The 18,424-nt window shown below is 40.6% G+C and overlaps 1 protein-coding gene across 6 annotated transcripts in view; it reads left to right on the forward strand.

Moving 5' to 3' along the window:
- The window catches only part of FYN (FYN proto-oncogene, Src family tyrosine kinase), a 136,574-nt gene that overhangs the window by 5,890 nt on the left and 112,260 nt on the right, over nucleotides 1-18,424 (forward strand). The window lies entirely within an intron of this gene.

Genomic DNA, 18,424 nt, shown 5'->3' on the forward strand with positions numbered 1-18,424 from the left:
TTTGGAAAGTGTTTTGAAGCTGAAAGTGATGGTAATAGCACCAGCACAACATATGAAGAAGCAGAAAAGTACCTGGGGTGGAGGGACATTGAACAGACCAAGGGAAGAGCTGATTGAAGCAGTCAGAGGAAGCTGCTCTTCTGTGTGTGAGTGAGGACATTTGCTGGAAAAGAAGTGTTTGGCACCACATGCAAATAACTCTTGTTTTAGTGATTTTTGGAGGAGGAAGGAGGAAACTTCAAATGATTGACTTGACTTGGATGAAATATTTTCTCTGTTTGAAATTGTCCTTTTCCTCTTGGCTCCAGTTTTCCCATGTTAACAGATTTGACCAAAATAGTTCTTGAGCTTTTTTGGTAGAGTCCAAGATGAAAATATTATTGCCAGATAATTTTTATCTTGTTAGGCCTCAGTTTGCTATATGAAGCTATACAGAGATATAAACAGCATATGAGAATGAAGACTAATACCCATTCAAGGTTTTTTTAAGAAAAACAATTCTGTTCCATGAGAGTTTTCTAATGACCATATCTGGTGGTTCCTTCCATCCTTTTTCTTTACAATTTCTATTATTTTATTTTTGAGTTTTTTAAAACAAATAAACTTTAACATTCATTTGAAGGCTTTTTATTGTATTACTAAAGACCTTCCAACCTCCCTTGTTTTAGAACAACCTGTGTGTGAAAGAGCGCTTTGCGTAACGTTGATCTTTGACTTGCAGCTGTACCACTTACAAAAGAGGCAGCTCTGAAGGTTTTCCGGGCATGACTTTGGAACATCATGCAGTTCCTATCTTGGCTCCTGATATCAGTGTACAGATAATTGTTTTGTTGTTTTGTTTTTTTTTTTTCTTTTTTCTTTTTTAAACAATATGCTGGGTTTGGATGCCCCCCTCCCTGGAAGTGTTCGAGGCCAGGTTGGATAGGGATTTGAGCAGCCCCTTTGTGCCTGACCTTTAAACTGCAAAATTGCTCTGGGGATTATAATTGAAGTTGATGCTCTTGCCCAAAATAATTGGGAAGACTTGTTACTGGTTAGTTCAGAAGTTCTTCAAGCCAGAAGCTGCAAATAGTGTGCTGCATCGCAGCATTGTGCTGGGAGATGAGAGCGCTGGGCACCTAGCTGGACCTGAGATTAGCAGCCATGTTGGTGAACAACCTCATGTCAGCTCTGGGCCATCAGTGAGGTGCACAGTAAGAGCACTCATGGACTTTTTCTCTCTCTTTTTAGCCCATTCAAGCTTCATCATTATGTTAATAAGGGCTGTAGCTATCTCTGTATCAACCACCATCCTGTGACTCTGGGGGTTGTGCTAACTGTCCAAAAAAATTACAGCAGAAACTTGTCTGTTATTTTCTAACTTCTGGACTTGTATCACATCTCCCCAGAACTACTTTTCCTTCTTCTGTGGTAACTTAATCCCATACCTGGTCATTTCTTAGGATTTAGCATGAGACTGGCTGTTTGGAGGGTGGCAATGGTTACATCCTACAGCCAGCTGCTTTTACCCTGGGAGAAGGAGAGCAGGTGTAGGAGAAAATAGCTCTCAGACTGTTAAAAGAAAGAATATTTGTTTGTTCCTGGGACTGGGTTTTAATTTGTGAGCAGCCTCTCACTAGGAAGCAATGATATATTTTTTTCCAGGAAAAAAAAAAAGCATCTCTAAGACTCGGAATGAAAACCTCTATTGTCTGACTAGGCAATTAGACTATTTCTTGACTTACACTGAGCATTTATATACAGTTTTTATTTTTAGTGGTGAAGGTTAATGGTGGAGGGGTTTTTTTATGGTGAGATTAAAAACAGGCAAGAGGTCATTAGACCCCTCTGTGGACAGGTCCTCTTGCATGCTGTCACTGTATGCTAATGATGTTTGAAAATGGGTGGGTCTGAATAATAAGATTACAGAGAAGGAGCCCACATCCAGTAAGATTTTTGTTTGAAGACCAGCAAAAATGCCAGTTCTGTGGCTCATCTGCCTTCCTGGGAAGTAACTGAAAACTCCTAAATCCCCTTCTGGGATTCGGCTAGGAGATAGCCAACAGATTACGAAATTTCTGGTCATTATCACTCTGGGCAGCATTTGAATTGGTGTTTTCAGCGAGAGACGTTCTAGGTCCTATTTGCAAATTAATTGATAATGTTTTGGTGGTTTCACCCTTCAAAAAGGAATAAAACTATTTAAAGCTAATCCCTTTCAGTAGCACAGTATCTGAAGTCATTCTTAATTTTCATTTAAAGCCTTTAGCCAAACATGCAGGCCTTTTGTTCCAAATATTAAGTTCTCCAGATGTCTTTGAATGGTCAATGATCTTGTATTCATAAGACCTTGTACTTTGGATAGGTGAGGAGGAATAGCAACTGGATTTTTTGTTTGTTTTTTTACTTTGTAATCTCTTTTCTATTTTATTCAGAAAGACCGAGGCAAACTGCCTTTAAAAGAAAAAATCAAACATATGTTATTAATGCAATCCATTTTATTAGCTGTAATCACTGTTGAAAAACTTTGTAAGCCTGTCAGCCTACAATTGGCATAAGGTCAGTGTACAGAAGCTGGCAAGCTGAAGAGCCAGATTTAACTCTCGGTGTAACAGGCTGTTTGCTCTCAAAAAACACAGATAGTGTTGGCTTCAGTTGCTTTTGACCACCTCTCTAGGAGTTTCCCCCATCCTCTAGGAATGAGCCCAAAAGTTTGGCTGAGAAGAGAGCTGCTAAACAATGTGACTTTGTGAAAGAAACCTCCCTTACATTTGAAGGTCAAAAATGACCTTGTGTGCATTGGGGGAGGTAGAAGATGAACGTTGACTGACTGTCCTGCTTAGGGCAGCATTACTGACATGCTTAAAAACTGCAGAACTCCTTGTCCTAATGTTCAAGTGGGGCTGCCAAAAAGGAACAAATAGGCCTGTGGACAGTGTGCACAGGGAAAGATTGTGTCCCTCTTCATCCTCCTCAGTCATCGCAGACAGGACAGGGGGCACATCGGTTTGCACTACTTGATGACGTTCAGAACAATTTGCTGCCAGTCCTGTAAAAGATTAAAAAACTTTTCATTTATAGGCTTTTTTTTTTTTTTTTTTTTAAATTGTGGGCTTCATCTGGCATCAGTGTGATTCGGTGACTATAAAGGTTGAGGTGACATTGTCTCTGCTAGGTTTTTAGTAAGTCTTAATTTGAACTGTTGTAAGGTTACGTTGTTTGGGGTTTTTTTGTTTCTTTCCCATGCAAAAGAGTTCTGCTTTATGAAGCTGACTGTATAGCTGTAGGTGTTAAACAAATCAGCCAAATTTTGCTTTTGTGGTTAACTCCTCCACGATTCACCATGTAAATTTGTTTCTTACAAAAGATAGTTGTCATCCTTTTAGAGCTAATGTGGCACAGCAGGACTGTACTGAGAATAATCTGGATCTGAATGTGGATGGTAGGTCAAAAAAGTATTGCTTTGGTTTTACTTCCTTGGGTAGAGCAGGCCTCAGACTTGGGATACGTCTGTATGGCCCCATGCCAAGGTGGACAGAAGAGCTTGTGTGTGAGAGTCAGGACAGGCTCAGCAGCCCAGGAGGAGCATCATGCTAATGTGCCTGCACTGCTTCCAGGACCACCGTGATGTGTTCATACTTGTTGTGAGTGTATCTGTGTAGCAGCGTGTGGTGTTGTAGAGGGTGTATTTACTTTTTGACACAAAAAAGAAGAGACATGGGAGCGATGACCTGACAGAGTGGATTAACTAGATGAGTGTTCATTTTCACAGCACCAAAGACTACTCAAACTAGCTTTTTTAAAAATTGCTACTAAACTTAAAAGAAATCATCATCTTTTTTTTTTTTTTTCATTATCTGCCCTGTTGAGGAAGAGTGATTATGTTCCTCAGGAGCACCATCTATAACAGCTATCCACAAGCTTTAAAATGACATGGCGCTGCAGTTGTATGCAGCATTTATTTTCAGTCGTCTTTTTTTAAAGAAGGATGCAATCGCCGTTCAAATTATGTCATCATGAGAGTGGGAGAGTACTTCTTGATGAATGATATCTTGTTAAAGTAAACTGATTTAGAGGGTTTGCTGTCTCAAATTTAATTTTGAAGTGTTAATACATTTCTGTAGATTTCCTAGTGCTGCTGGACCACTGTTATCACTCTCTTCCAAAAGTGAAATATCACAAACATTAAGAGAATGCAGATATGAACAACTCTGCAAGGGAAACAAGTCTGTGTTTACCAATAATGTAGTCACCCCAAACTGTGATAATAAGAATTTCTTCTGTAATCAGCGATATGTTGCCACTGTGAGGTATAATTTCTCAGAAAATATGTCAAAAATGACAGTCAAACCACATCATGTAGATTTACTTTTTGATTGTTGGTATGGGAACTTGCTAAACCTGTGTATATTGTGACAAGTATGTAGCTTTGGACTCTTTCATGTCATGCTTTAAATCTAGGGGTGACAAAACCCCCTAGTTTTGTTTGAAGGAATGATCACCTACAACTTTATTATTTTCTTTTCATCCACCAATTATATTGTAAAAATTTATTTTCTGTAACTGAGCTCTCTCTACAGCTAACAGACATCTCTTTTAAAAGTACTTTTAAATAGTTATTCTATTAAACTACTTTTTAATAGTCTTTCTGACTTCTCTGAGATGAGCTCTTCTTCCTTTCAAAATTTAAACAGAAGAATCTAGGTTTGAAGGGACCTCTGGAAATCATCTCCCTGCACAGAATAGGGCTAACCTCAAAGCCAGGTCTAACTTCAAAGTCAGGGCCTCATTCAGGTTTTGAGTATCTCCAAGGATGCACTGAACAAACCCAGCTCTCTTGATCTCTCCTTCGTATGACAAGTGCTGCAGCATCTTGGTGGCCATCCACTGGAGTTACTCCAGTATGTCATTCTTTCTTTTCCCAGGACTCCCAAAACCAGACTGTATACTCCAGATGTGGTCATACAAATGCTGCATGGAGAGGAATAATTACTTCCCTCCACCTGCCAGCTAATTAAATGGCTTATTTGGTGCCAGATCTTCTGTTGCTGTCAGTTGCCTTGACTTCCTTCAAGCTGGAGTGGTGGAAACTCTCCCTTGCAGGGGAGTACTTGTGGGCTGCTTTGTCATCTCAAAAAGAGCTGGAACAGAGATGGCCCTTTGCTTCAATGACATGAAGCAGATGACCAAACCAGTGTTTACATATACAAAACTGTGAAGGTTTCCGTTTCCCTGCAGTGAATTTTTGCACCTGACTTTTGTGCTGCATACAGTAATATAACCTGAAGCAATAAGATTGTATCGCAGTGATTATTTTGGTGAAACAGTGAAGAAAATGCATAGTAAACAGCATATGCAAAGAGATGCATTGTTTGTGTGTTCTGTTTGTTTTCCTGGTGGTACTTTATCTATTAGTGAAGTTACCCACTTTAAAGTTAATGTTTGGTAACAAATATGAGGATTGAAATAACAGGCATGCCACCCAGATGAGCCTCATGGGAGCTGTTGGACAATAACATGTGCTTAAGATTTTATACCCAGAAGGTGTTTCTTCTCCACTAGATTTCTGAGACTCTGTCATTGCGAGTTGCGCTATTATAGGTGACTGAAGTACATGTGACTAACTATAGTCTGTGCTTTTTAAAGGTTTAATCTTCCTACATTATTTGATTTTTATTTTTTATACATTTTTTTTCAAGCACACAAAATGAAAATTTTATGGTTAATGGTTTAAGTACTTAAATTAGTATTTGCCTGAAAAAAACCAGAACAATCAGAACATAAAAGAAACCCACAGTGACCACCAAATCCATGCACATGAGACTTGTGCTGCAGTTGCTGCTGCTTCGAGGAGTGTATGGCTCATATCACCTAGCTCTGACGTCCTCATGCCCCAATGTGGGAGAGCAGCTGAAGGTGTAAGTCTTCTACATGCATGTGCCTGCTTTAATGTATGAGATATTAGTATTTAGCTTAGGAAATTCTGGGTCCCAAGAAGCTGTGGCAAGGCAAGCATTTGGGGTGTTGGGTGGATACTGTCTGCTGCTTGGCCAGCTGGTGGTGAGGGAGGTGGCTAGGCTGAGTGGTTGCTGTGTGTCGAGGACCTCCTTGGTATTTTGGTACAACCAAAGAAAGAAGCCTTAAAAGCCCGGTGGGTGTAAAAGGAAGTGATGTTAGAGAGGTTTACGCTGGGAAGGTGGACAAGGGAGGGAAATTGTCAGGCTTTTTTTTTTTTTTCCCCCCTTCACCAGTTGTCCCCACCAGGGAACTTCTTCAAAGTCTCCCTTTGTACTCTGGTTGTTGCCACCACTGTTTTCCTCCTGCAATTTTTCTTTGGGTATTTGTTCTAGCTCTGTGACACTGGCTGTGGCCACCAAAGGCTCTTTCAGAGGTCTCTTTCACCTGTTTTGTTCCCATAACCCTGCTTACAGCAATCCTGTCTTCATGCTTGCTTACCTCAGTCCTCTCCGTTGCTCACCTTCCTTGCCTTGCCTGCAAATCCTCTCATCTCCCAACACAAATGAGCTGTTTATCCTTGAGCTAATGGGTGTTCACAATGCTCTGATAATAATGCTGCAGAACTGCTTATATTCACGGCGATTAAAAAATAAAAAGATGGATTATTTTTTGCCCTACTCCAGAGAATTAGTTGTATATTTTCACTCTGTACAGTTGTCACTAGGTTGAGTTGATTTGGGCTCAGAGGTGAGTAAGAAGCCCCTCCTGGTACGGAAACAAACCTTGGGTTAAAGAGCTCATTCAGGTTACCCAGGCATCGTTGCATAGCAGAAGGACAGTGTGCAAGAGATATACCAAAGTGGAGGCTTCCTACTAAACTGATCCCTGTATTATGTGGAGAAATGTGGAGTTTTACCTGTTGACAGTAATAAATGCACCCCCTGGACCCCTCGGGGACATGGACCCTCCCTGGGTACTATTGGCAGTGCTGGAGAATGGCTTTTGCCATGGATGCTCAGGTGAGTTGAGCATCTGAGGAGGGTGTGTGTTTTTATTTATTTGCTGTTATTTTAGTCAGAATCTAGTGTCTCTTGGTGCTGTATATAAGCTCTCATGGGGGAGACAGTGAGAGTTTAAAGCATTTTGAATTTTTGTTCCAGTTTTGATTTAAGTTATGTGAAAAGCTCACCAGCTTTCTGGTGCTCAGTGGCAGCTTGAGTAAAATAGTTTCAGTGGGAAGATGAGGGGGATGTATATCAGCTCATAGTTAATATTTGTTTAAACAGGTTATGCAAGATAATTTAGCTTATTGTTAGCAAACTAGAGAAGTCACAGAAGGTGTCCTTCTCCAAAGAGTGTAAAGTATATTGTTTTGGTATAAACTCAGAGAGATGAGGCAGCAGCACTGAGCACAGGAGATGAGTACCTACTCCAGACAATACCAGCACCTTCAGTCTGCTACATCCTGTCCCTGACCACTCATTTGAGTAAAATTCAGATGGTGACAGGACTGGAAGCAAGTGTTTCCAACCCCAAATGTTTAAATATTGAAGTGGTTTTGGAGGATAAGAAAAAAGGGCTGGAGTTTGGAGCTGGAGATGTTACATGGGTTCATTGGGCAACTGAGGTCAAACCTAGTCTGGTGGGAGCCACCACTGAAGATCTCAAAGGTAGCTGTCATTTTCTTATGGAATAAATGTGTGTGTGCTTGTTAACACCTTCTAATTAAATCTAAGATACTCAAATCATGTTGGAGATCGGTTCCACCAGTGTGACTCAGATATTTTTAATATATGTATTTTGATTGGCCTGTCTGGAAGACTTGTTGGTAGAGTTCATTTGTGGCTAATATATGCTGTTTTGAAATTGCTGGTACATAGATGGGTGTAATAGAGGCTGATCCTAAAAATGTTCTCAGTTTTCTTCTTCTGTTAATGTTGGCAGATGTTTCCAAGCAATACACTAACTTCTTTGTATATCATTTTTAATCTCTCTGGCAAAAAAAAAAAAAAAATTGAAGAAGCAAAGGCCTCTGTAAAAGGAGTGGTAAAAGCTGGGGCATTGCTCAGTATGAGGCACTTGAGGCCATCCCAGTGTGCTATTTAGGAGGAATAAGCAATTTATAACCGCTTTCTTGCCTCTGTTTTGCAATAGTTAAAGCATTAGCAGGGCTGCTCAGACAAGCCCACCAACTCCTCCCCCCTCCCCCAGCCAAATATCATACACTCCTGAAGATGCAGATGCCTTCCAGGATATCTGACCTTGGGCTGTTCAAGCACACCCGCCGCCTGTGTGCAATATGTGTATGAATCAAAAAGGTCAGAAATGGTACTTTAATGTTACAGATGTGAGTCAGTTTCTTGGGGTTTTTTTCCCATCATCTTGTGACTTTATTCTCTGAGAAGCTTGTGGTGGCTTACCACTTGAAAAGTGGCCGCTTAGTTTTTGATCCTAAGCACATCATGTAGTGACTGCTGTTTCAAGATGGCTCCTTATTCCCTCTGGTTGACACTTGGAAATTCCTAAAACAATCTTGTCAAGAATTACTTTTTTGCAACTTAATACCAATTATCACATTCGCTAAAGAGGCAAAGGAAGGGATACAGTATATTAAACAAACAAAAAAAAGTGTAAGGAGGGTCTCAAATAACTTAATCTCTAAACCTTCATTTTGCAAATTACCTTTGCTGGTGCACTTAAATCTGAGTAGGTGCCACATGCTTGGACTAGAGGCATAGTACATGCCATTGCCTGCATATGTAGATAACTGATTTTGAAGTCTTTTCTTAGGGTTTTGGGGAGTTGGAGAACATGTTAAAGAAGGAATCTGACCCATTTTTGACTCAAGGGGAGGGAGACCTGGATGATGATTTTAATGAGCTAGCAGTGACTGAGCCTTGAAAAAGCAGCATAAACCTTCTTGGCAGAAGTTCTTGATATTTTTTCTTCTTTTTTTTTTTTTTTTTCTTTACCTGATGTTCACAAGAAACTGCTAACCTAATTTTGGTATTCCTATGAGAGCTCATTTATGCTGAGTTGCCAGAATTCCCAAAATAAATTTTAAGCTCCTTGCTGGCATCTGTGGGTTGGGTTTCTGTTTTTTAATACCATTTCATTTTTTCCCTGTGTACAAATTTGCTTTCTTTAGGAAGAACATTTATCAAACCAACTAAGCCTAAAATATGAAGTAGAATAAATTCTTCAGGTCTACATAATGAATACATGAAGATTTGTGCCACTTCTATGGCTTCCTGAAACTGTACCTGCAGTCTCCTGTCCCCCTTGCTGTAGTGTGAGAGACCACACAATACAGTTGACTGTATATTGCAAAATTTAAAAAGTATTAGTGTAGTGTGTTTTTTAATCTAGAAAAGAAATAAATGTTAAAAGCATGAATTCTTATATATTCTGGATTTCCTGTAGGCATAAGCCTTACACAGTTTGTTCACTTGTCCCTCAAACTTCTGCAGCTTTTTGATCTCTTGGAGTAAATTTGAAGGCAGCTGTGAATGATCTTCATGACCAATTTCTTTCAGGAGAGGCAGGTATACAGAGGATGCTTTTAACCCTCCTGGAGAGACAGTCAAATTCAGTGCTTATGGATGTCAGCCAACTTAGTGCTGCCAAACTGGGTCAGCACGTACGTTTTGCTCGACTAGCTCTTCTCTCATCTCTTTAGGGTGTCAACAGACATGGAAGAAAAGGGTGGGTGAAGGGGAAGGCTCAAGGATCCAAGCAACTAGAAAGTAAGGGGTGGAACAGGAAGACACATTGTTAGGAAGCAAAGCTTTGTTGGCCCAGTGATTACAACTTGGTACTTAAATTCAGTGACCCTTATTTCTAGGAAGTTTAAAACTGTAGCCACTCAATACCTGAAGTAACAAATTTTTTTTAAATGCAGAATCTTTGTCAGTAGAGTTATTTATCTGGCTTTTATAGAGCAAAAGTAACCTAAGCCGCTCAAACTCACAATGCTCAATAGAGGATTTTAAAACCTGATAGCCAGTTTGCCTTCTAGGCAAACCCAGCAATTTCCTAGACTTGCTCTACCAGCCATTTGTGGCATTTTAGTGACAGGAGTTGACTGCATCTGCATCTGAGTAATGTTTCTGCTGAAGTCTGTTGGAAAAATGGTTGAGTTGTGTGTAACCAGAAATAATGCCTTACTATATTTAAATTCACATGGATAATACGCAGACTATGTAAAACTAATTTTCAATCTCTTCTTCCTAGGAATAGGGATTTTTAACATATTAAAAGTTAATTTTCATTTTTATCTCTTTTATTCTTCATTCCAGGAACTGTCTGCTTGGTCCGTTTAAGGTCTTGCTGGTCTGTTTTTGGTGACAGTTATGGGAATACTTGGTATAAGAGAAATTTGGGACTGGAAAGAGAAGAAAGGGGAGCAGACAAAACTCATTCTGTTTCTAGGCTGAGGGTTCTATCTCTGCATTTTTATCTAGCAGTTTTGACTAGGGCCAGCCCTTTCCTCTGAGGGTATCAGGCTCTGACCCTTCATTTGTTCTGCGTTTTCAACAGCAGCAAAGGTACCAATCAACATGCTGCTTTTATCTGGGCTTCTTCTGCTTTTACTGGTCTTCTTCAGGATAAATGCATCCTCTAGAGAAAAAGAAGGAAGGAGGAGTGGGGGGAGAGGAAGAAACCTATTGCTACAGTTTTAGGGGGATGAGAAACTTAGTGATTCTTGGGAGTCACTGTTGAACATCAGATGATTTGTCAGTTTTGTTAACCATCTCTTACTCTTTTCATTTTTTGTGGGTAAGCATCCTGCATTAGTTCTCATTCAGTAGGGCTGGGTAAATTGTGCCACCTGGGCTTAATTTGATACTTTCTTATATTAAACTGATACAGTGAAAGGGATTTATCTGCCCATGTGAGGGCTCTAATGGATATGTTAAAGATTTGACTGTGCTTTTTTTTTTTCTTCTTTAACCTGTTACTGGTCTGGGGCTTGCCCTTCTGCAAGAGTCTGCCACCCTCGTAGGTTGCGATGAAGTAGCGCTTTTCTGTACAGAGCTCTGCGTCAGACCTTTATAGTTAACACTGAGGGATGGTTTGTGTTGGTTTTACCCTCCTGTTAAGTACAGGAGCCTGTGAGAGAGGTGAAGGGATGTATCTGCCCATCACAGGCTGGTTGAGCCCGGGCAGCTTGCTCAGACTGCGGTGTTGGCCTTGCTCTTGGCAAAAAGGGTAAAGGGGGGTGTGGGTGTTTGTCCATCTGTCCACACTGCCATTACTAGAGTACCTGGACTGACATTTTAGTGCAAAGGCATCCTGACAGCTGTAGGCTGGCTGAGCTGCAGGCACATACAGTATGGACATCTACCCTCACCACAGAGATGACGGCACCCTAAACTTTAGCTCTGGCTACTCACAGCTAGCACAACCCCTTCTTCCCAGTCATCTTCACCTAAACTGCTATGCAGAAGTGTCAAGAAGGAAAATATCATGTACATAGTAATTTGTTTTTATTATCTTCCCTGTGTTATACATTTGTGTAGGCTGCTAATACATGTTCAGAACAGATCATTTCACAGCTACTTCAGAGAGTTAGGAGCTTGCAGTTGCAATAGCTCTACTGCCATTTGAGAGAGACTTGCTACAAACCTTGTAAAGGAGAGTGAAATGTTTGGAGATGTGTTGGTCCTAAAGTATTGCCAATACTGCTGTACTAATAACCTACTGCTTCTGTAAGGGAAATTGTTTTTCCTAAGTACTGGTATGGCAAAGGATAGTTTTTTTATTGCCAGCTCAGTTACAAACATGTGCCCAGAGCTTTCTGGCTGCTGTTACAGCGTGTATGTCATCAGTGTTCAGTAATAGGTGCTAAGTGGGAGTAGTACCTGCCCATAATCTCTAGCAGGTATCTCACTTGGCTTTTTGTAGTGTCTGTATCCACTACTGCCATAACATGTATGTATTTAAATCAGCATTGACTCAGGCTAGGTCTTAAACCACAAAGCACACAGGCATGTTGAAATAAGGGCAGGCGGCTGCAAGGTGAAGTTTTATGAATCTTGCTTTTCTGAGAACAACTTCGGAGACTGACGTAAAGTTGTGCGTTGTCGAAACTTAGGATGGGGAGGAATCTTAAATCATTCTTGCCCTAACGGTATGAGTTAGGACACGGTGAACACAGGTCGTTACTGAATCCCAGAGGGGTCAAGGGAAGAGCATCTCCAACATGCCCAACTGCTCTTTTCTACACTTCTGTTGTTGGAGAGCTTCTAATATCCAGCTGACATCAGTATTTGTACAGACCATCTCTATTATCTTCAGTGTATGTGGTGAAACAGAAGACTGAAAGGGCACAGGTCATGAAAGCCTGTCTGTTATTCCTGCCTGCATTACTCATGCTAGTAAAATATACTGTCACTTTGTGCAAAATTTGCTTCTTCGTAAAAGCCTTCTCCATCTTTCAAGGCTGCTTGTGTACCCCCTTCGCATTCTCTCTCCTTTTTAGTCAACTTGATCGATTTGTCTAGCCTCTCTGCACAGGCCACGGCAGGGAAAAGACCTTCAAGCAGGTTGAGGAAGAAGTCATGTATTCCAGAGTCTCTATTGTCTGATCTGGAGGTAACTGAACTGAGGATTTGAGGGCTTGGGTTCTTCCCTTCTGCTGGTAGCAACAACCCATGAAATCTGTTGATAAATGAAGTTTTGTGCACCCCTCTGCCATCCCCCTTGATTCTGGTTAGCACAGAGGTAGAAGCAGCATGAAGTTTTCAGTTTTCTCCCTGAGCTTAAAAAGGAGAGATTGTGCATCAGCCTGCTGATTAATCACAGGCACTCATGTGATGAAAATTTCTCAAGGGATGGGAAAGGTTAGTTTGCTTTTAACAGTCTTAAAATAGCCTCATTTCAAAGAACGTTTCCATAATTTATTTTTTTTTCTTAAGTCAAGGATGTGTAAGAGCTTGCAGCATTAGTGTGCATTACAGTTTGGGTTTTAGTTACGTGATGTGATCCTGGGCTTTTCAGTGGAGAAGAACCCCGCTTCCCTCAGTGCGCCCAGGAGCAGACCAAGACAGTAACAGGAGAGATTGCCTCCTGCTGAATCACAGCTTCATCTGTCGCAGGAGCTGGGAGGTGCCACGTGAAAGAGGTAGAGGCAGTGAAGTTTGTAGGAAGGAAAAGGCAAGGATCTGCTAGGCATCTGAAAAAAAAAAAAATCCACTTAAGCACACACCATTATGAAAAGTGACTTATTTGGCTGCGTAGACATGCTGATAGACTGTGGGGTGACTGAGGAAGTGTCACGTACGTGCAACTGCAAAGGAAGTCAGTGGACTCAATGCTGTGAGTGTACTGAATAGTCAGGCCTCAGTTGACTCAAACTGGGCACCTAAATAAAGAACACTTTTATTAAATTTATCTTCTCTTTGTCATAAAGTGCCAATAATACTCCTGGTGTCTTTGGATGCTATAAAAAAAATGCATGCTTTTTGAGGGAAAACTCAGGCGCTGAGCAGTGCAGGGACCCATGAGTGAACTGGTTGTGTTTTCAGAGCAGGCTGGGAAGACTATTCTGTGAAATGATAGTGAATGTCAAAAAGAAAAAAAAAAGTATTAAATGACCACATTAAATAAGCATCAGCCATTTTAGGCACCAAAACAGACTGTGCTCTTATGGAAAACTTTCTGTTCCGTGTGATCGTGTAATTAAGAACTGTGTCACAGTGAAGTCACAGACGTGTTGGAGGAGAGCAGGCAAATGTAAGCGGCACAACCAATAGCAGCTCTGGAAAGTCTACGGTTTGTGTTTATAACTTCATAACCTTAATATTTTTGTCACGCAAATATGTGTAATTGATCTTTGAGTACAAATTTGCAGTGACGGGATGGGAGGGGCAAGGAGCAAAAGGTGAGGAGTGAAGCTTCATATTGTTCAGGTATGAGGCAGCACACTCAATAACTGGAGAGGTCTTGCTACTAACTGGTGTTGCAAGTCAGCACATGTGAACCATACCAATTTGCTGTTGCCTGCAGCGCTTGTGGCAAAGATGACAAACCAGCCTTTGTGCGAGCGAGAAACCAGAAAGGCACAATGCAGAATGGAAATTTGGTGCTGTTGGGACTGTAGGCGTTCGCAGGCTCCTTGCCTCTCTGTTCCTGTGGGTGGGAGGGTGTTGTAGGCGCAGGGGGGAAGTGGTCTGAGCCGCAGGTTGGCTTTCTGAGTGAGTTAGAGACTCTGTTTTATACTGCGAGGAAGCCTGGCACCCGGGAGGATCTTACAACTCAGACTTCTATTTTTCTAACTATCTGGCTCATACATGTGGCTTTGGGTAACCAAAGTGACTTTTTTTCTTTTTTTAAACGCTAATAGTTAGAAGCCTGGTCTGTACCATGGTAAGAGCTCTTCAGTTAAAGAATGTGAAGCAGCTCTCTAACGGATATATATTATTAAACCTTACTGTCCTTTACCGGTAACACAAAGCAGAGTCATAACATAAGCAAGCAATCCCATGTCTGTCAGCACTGTTACTCTGTTAAACCTAATTATACTTGAAAGGTGTAGGGGAAATTGAGAACTTGACTTCTGGCACTTATCAGCACAATCTTAATTAACCATCACTACCCCTTTTCATGCATTTTTGTGAAGAGCTTCAGTCCTATGATCTCACTTCCCTCATCTCATTTGACAGTTAATACTCTCAGGTGAATTTCTCTTAACTTTATAACTTAGTCTATCTTCTGTTTAAAAATAAATGGTAAAACACTTCTCAAAACTGTTGGAGGACCCCCCTGCATGTCAAAGCACAAACTCATTAAATCATTGTCCTTTTTCAACTCTCAGCAAGAGACTTCAGGGAAATAGTCTCTGGAGTGCTTGCAATGGGGGTGTTATGAAATGCACTTGTGCTGGTAAACAACATTATAAGATGCACAGAAGACATGCAACCAAGAAATTACATACAACTTCTACTTGCTAAATGAGGTGTTTGTAAATGAATCCTTTGTTAAATTGAACTGAAATTTTTTCATTGTACTGACAGAGTGCACGAAAATATAAGGCATAAAGGTAGTCATTGAACAGCTGACAATGTGACAGAAAAATTTTATAAATATGAATAAAAAAGTTAACTTGTTTTTTGAAAAATTCTGCTTTTCAGTGTTATAAAAACTTCTTTAAACATGACAGGCTTGATAAATTATCAGATAGAGTTCTGAAAGGTTATTAATTTTTTTCCTCTTTTGTGTTTTGTTTGATTGTTTTCTGGACTTTTTTTTTTTTTGTTACTGCCACTTTGGTTTTTAGAAGGAGAGGAGAGAAGATTGTTAGAGGAGGTTAGGGGAGAGGAGATCTTGTTGGAGATTGACTTTTATTTGAAGTAAAAATATTTTTAAAGCCACAAAATAGCATTTGACTCATATAATCCCTGTTGTGGTTGTATAAGCTGCTTATGAATTATAATTAAAAAAAAATAATCCCAGAAGGTCCTTGGTCAGAAGTATTTGGACACTTGATGAAACACTTTCAGGAGTCTAAAGAAAAGAAAAAACCCCAACCATTTCCTATACCTATTAACATTATTGTATTAATAAAAGCTGGTTCAGTGCCCATACTGCGTGTCCCCAACACGATGTTGATGACATTTTGAGAGAAGTGGGTAAACATTTATACTGTGCTCTAAGAAAAGGTTACGTGAAAGCCTTTTAATGGAACTTGGATTTGCAATTTTGTTTTTGCTTCTTTAAACAGAAAAAAACAGGTCAGATGTCTGTGAGAGGTTTTCTTCTTTGGGCTTAATGGAACAAAGTAAACCAGGTTATAAGTGCTATATGTACATCAAACAGGTTTTGTATCATTGTTTCTAGACTTAAATATATTTATTTAAGAATATATTCATATTCTTTAACATACAAATAGTAAGAGGGTCTGCAAAATGTGATGCTGCTTGTGGTTGTAACTTTAAGAAAAATCCATTTGTATTTCAGGGCACAAGCGGCCAGAGTGTACACTTAACTTACTGAATTGAAGGGGCACATCCTGTGACTGGTTTCCTGCAGTCTCCAGAGGACAGTGGTCTTTTCCATTGTCATTTTTTCTGTCCGTGTAAAATACAGATTATCTGACGTCTGCCATTTCCTCTTCTCCCTCCCTCTCTGTTTCTTTCTGGGGAGAAGGGGAAATAAATTCTACCTCTGGCTTGTGCAGATGTTAGTGCTGTGGGGAGCTTCTCTCGCTCCAGCTGCAGGAAACATTTCCCAAATGGACTATAGTGTCCTTTGGTCTTATTCTGTCTTTTTGCTTGTTTTTATTTAAGATTGTTATTGTGCTGGTTTTGCACTGGTTCACTGCAGTAGTATGTGTTTGTGGTGATTCATTTTGGAGGCACTCATCCATTAAAACAGCATGTGAAGGAAGAATTATTCGATAAAAAGATGTATGAAATATAGCTCTAGTCCACTTGCCTCAGAGTCCAGGAAAGATGCTTCTAAGCAAGATTACAATAGTACATACTGTACTATTGTGTGACCAAAGCATCTGTGCCACAAAAACAGTGAAAAGATGATAGATGCCCACAGTATGGAGGGTTTTGCTTATTTAGTAACTGAAATTTTCTGCCATCTACCATCTGTTGTTTTGTTAAGACTGCTTTCATTCTACCTGTGGAGTTCAATGAAGCCCAGACTTCAATCTTGTTGTGTCTCAATACAATTAAAATCTTGCTTGCAAAACTCTGCTGAAGTTTACAAGAAGGAAATGCCATGTCTTTATGATTTCCAAGCATTTTAAAGGATCAGAAGGATTAAAAAAAGGGATTTCAAGTTATCTGTGTATGTTTCTCCTTGCTCTCTACCCCTCCAATCCACTGGCCTACGATACCAATATACTGTCTTCACTCCCAAAAATCGCTGCCACCCAGGCTAGTTGGAGTGTCTGACCACCGCTCTGTTGGAGAGGTCATGGAGTGAACCGGCATGAAAACCACGTTGACTTTGTGTTCAGGGAAGAACTGGTGTTAGCAGAACAGTCTGGGGGCGATGTTGCTTGTGCTGTTCAGTCTTTGAAGCAGTATTTATCCACAAAATGAGGGACCTTAGCACCAGCCACAAGCCCTGAAATAACCAGGACTTGCAGGTTTTTATTCCACTTTATCTGTTCTGTGCTTACTTGCAAGCAAATTGCATTTTAGTAGTGTATCTCCTGATCTTTAGAGCTCAGAGAAAGCTGAAGTGGTAAGTGGAAAGCTAATGAAGTATACAGTAAAAGGATTGTGAACCCTTCTACAAGCCTGCTGAAGTCAGGAAATCAGTGGTGAGGAAGAAGGTGCTGTTTCTTGCAAACAAAATAACATTTAAGTGGATTGGTAGTGTAGGCTTTGCATGGAGTGAGGAAATTAAGATCCACTGACAAAGACTTACTAGAAACAGTATGTTTGCAATATTTCCTTTTCTGTGCTGCTTTCCTCCCATCCTCAGTGGAGGTTGTTTTATTTGGAAATAAAACCTGTTTCTCTACTTGGGGTGGACTGATCGTCTCTGGGAGAACATAGCTGCAGCCAGCCCTTTTTTCAAAGAAAAGTATAACTGGTGGAGTGCTGCTCTTCTAAGTAGGAAGAGCAACAGTGTCCACATGGGCTTGTTTGGGTGTTTTTTTCCCCAACCCGTCTGTGTTACAGGGAGCTTGGGGGAGTAGAGCAGATCACAAGCAAGCCTGGGAGTTTGAGCGGGCGTCTGTCTGAGCGTGGGTGAGGTGAGGAAGAGAACATGGGTGGGTTTTTTTAATAAAGGTTGAGAAAAGGTTCTAGGGAGGAGGTGGCGGAGACTGAAAATACAGCCTGGACAGGAGAGAGTCTGCAGAAGGAAGAAATGTTGAAGCTAAAGCAAAAAACACACGCTTGAAACAAATGTAAAACCCACAACACTGTGTAATACAGATGAGAGTGAATTCAAGCCAAGAAGTCAAAATGTTTTTAACAAAGCCACAGGGGATGCCATAAGCTCATTGACCAGAAAGCTGTTTGGTTGTGTTATAATTAAATGCAATTTACACATTTTGATATTTCAGAATGTGCCTGCTTGGGATGTGGCAGTGCAGAACTCTTTGTTTTACCTGTGTTGTCCTTAAAGAGTGGGATAATGGTTTTCTCATTGTCCCAGTCTGAGCATGAATCTGATGAGAGAGAGGTGAAGATGCTGAGATATGGAAAGGCTGAACCAAGCTGAGGACGCAGTGGCTCAGAAAAAGAGGCATGGAGGTGGCTGCAGGCAGAAGGAGGATATGAGCCCCTGGAGAGGGATTGAACTGGGGAGAGGGAAGCAGGAGGGAGGTTAATGTCTCGTTCAAGTTGTAAATCTGTTTGGCAATGTACTCCTGCATGTACCTTTGCTTTACCAAGCACATATGTTTGCAGTGTAAATACTTGCAACTACATTGACAAATATGCTTGATTAAGAGGGCTAGGAGAGTTAGCAGCAGGAGTTTAAACTGGTAGGAGAAAAGATGAGAGTTTTTATC

Source organism: Strix aluco, chromosome 3 (genome assembly GCF_031877795.1).
Source record: "Strix aluco isolate bStrAlu1 chromosome 3, bStrAlu1.hap1, whole genome shotgun sequence".
Lineage (NCBI taxonomy): Eukaryota > Metazoa > Chordata > Aves > Strigiformes > Strigidae > Strix > Strix aluco.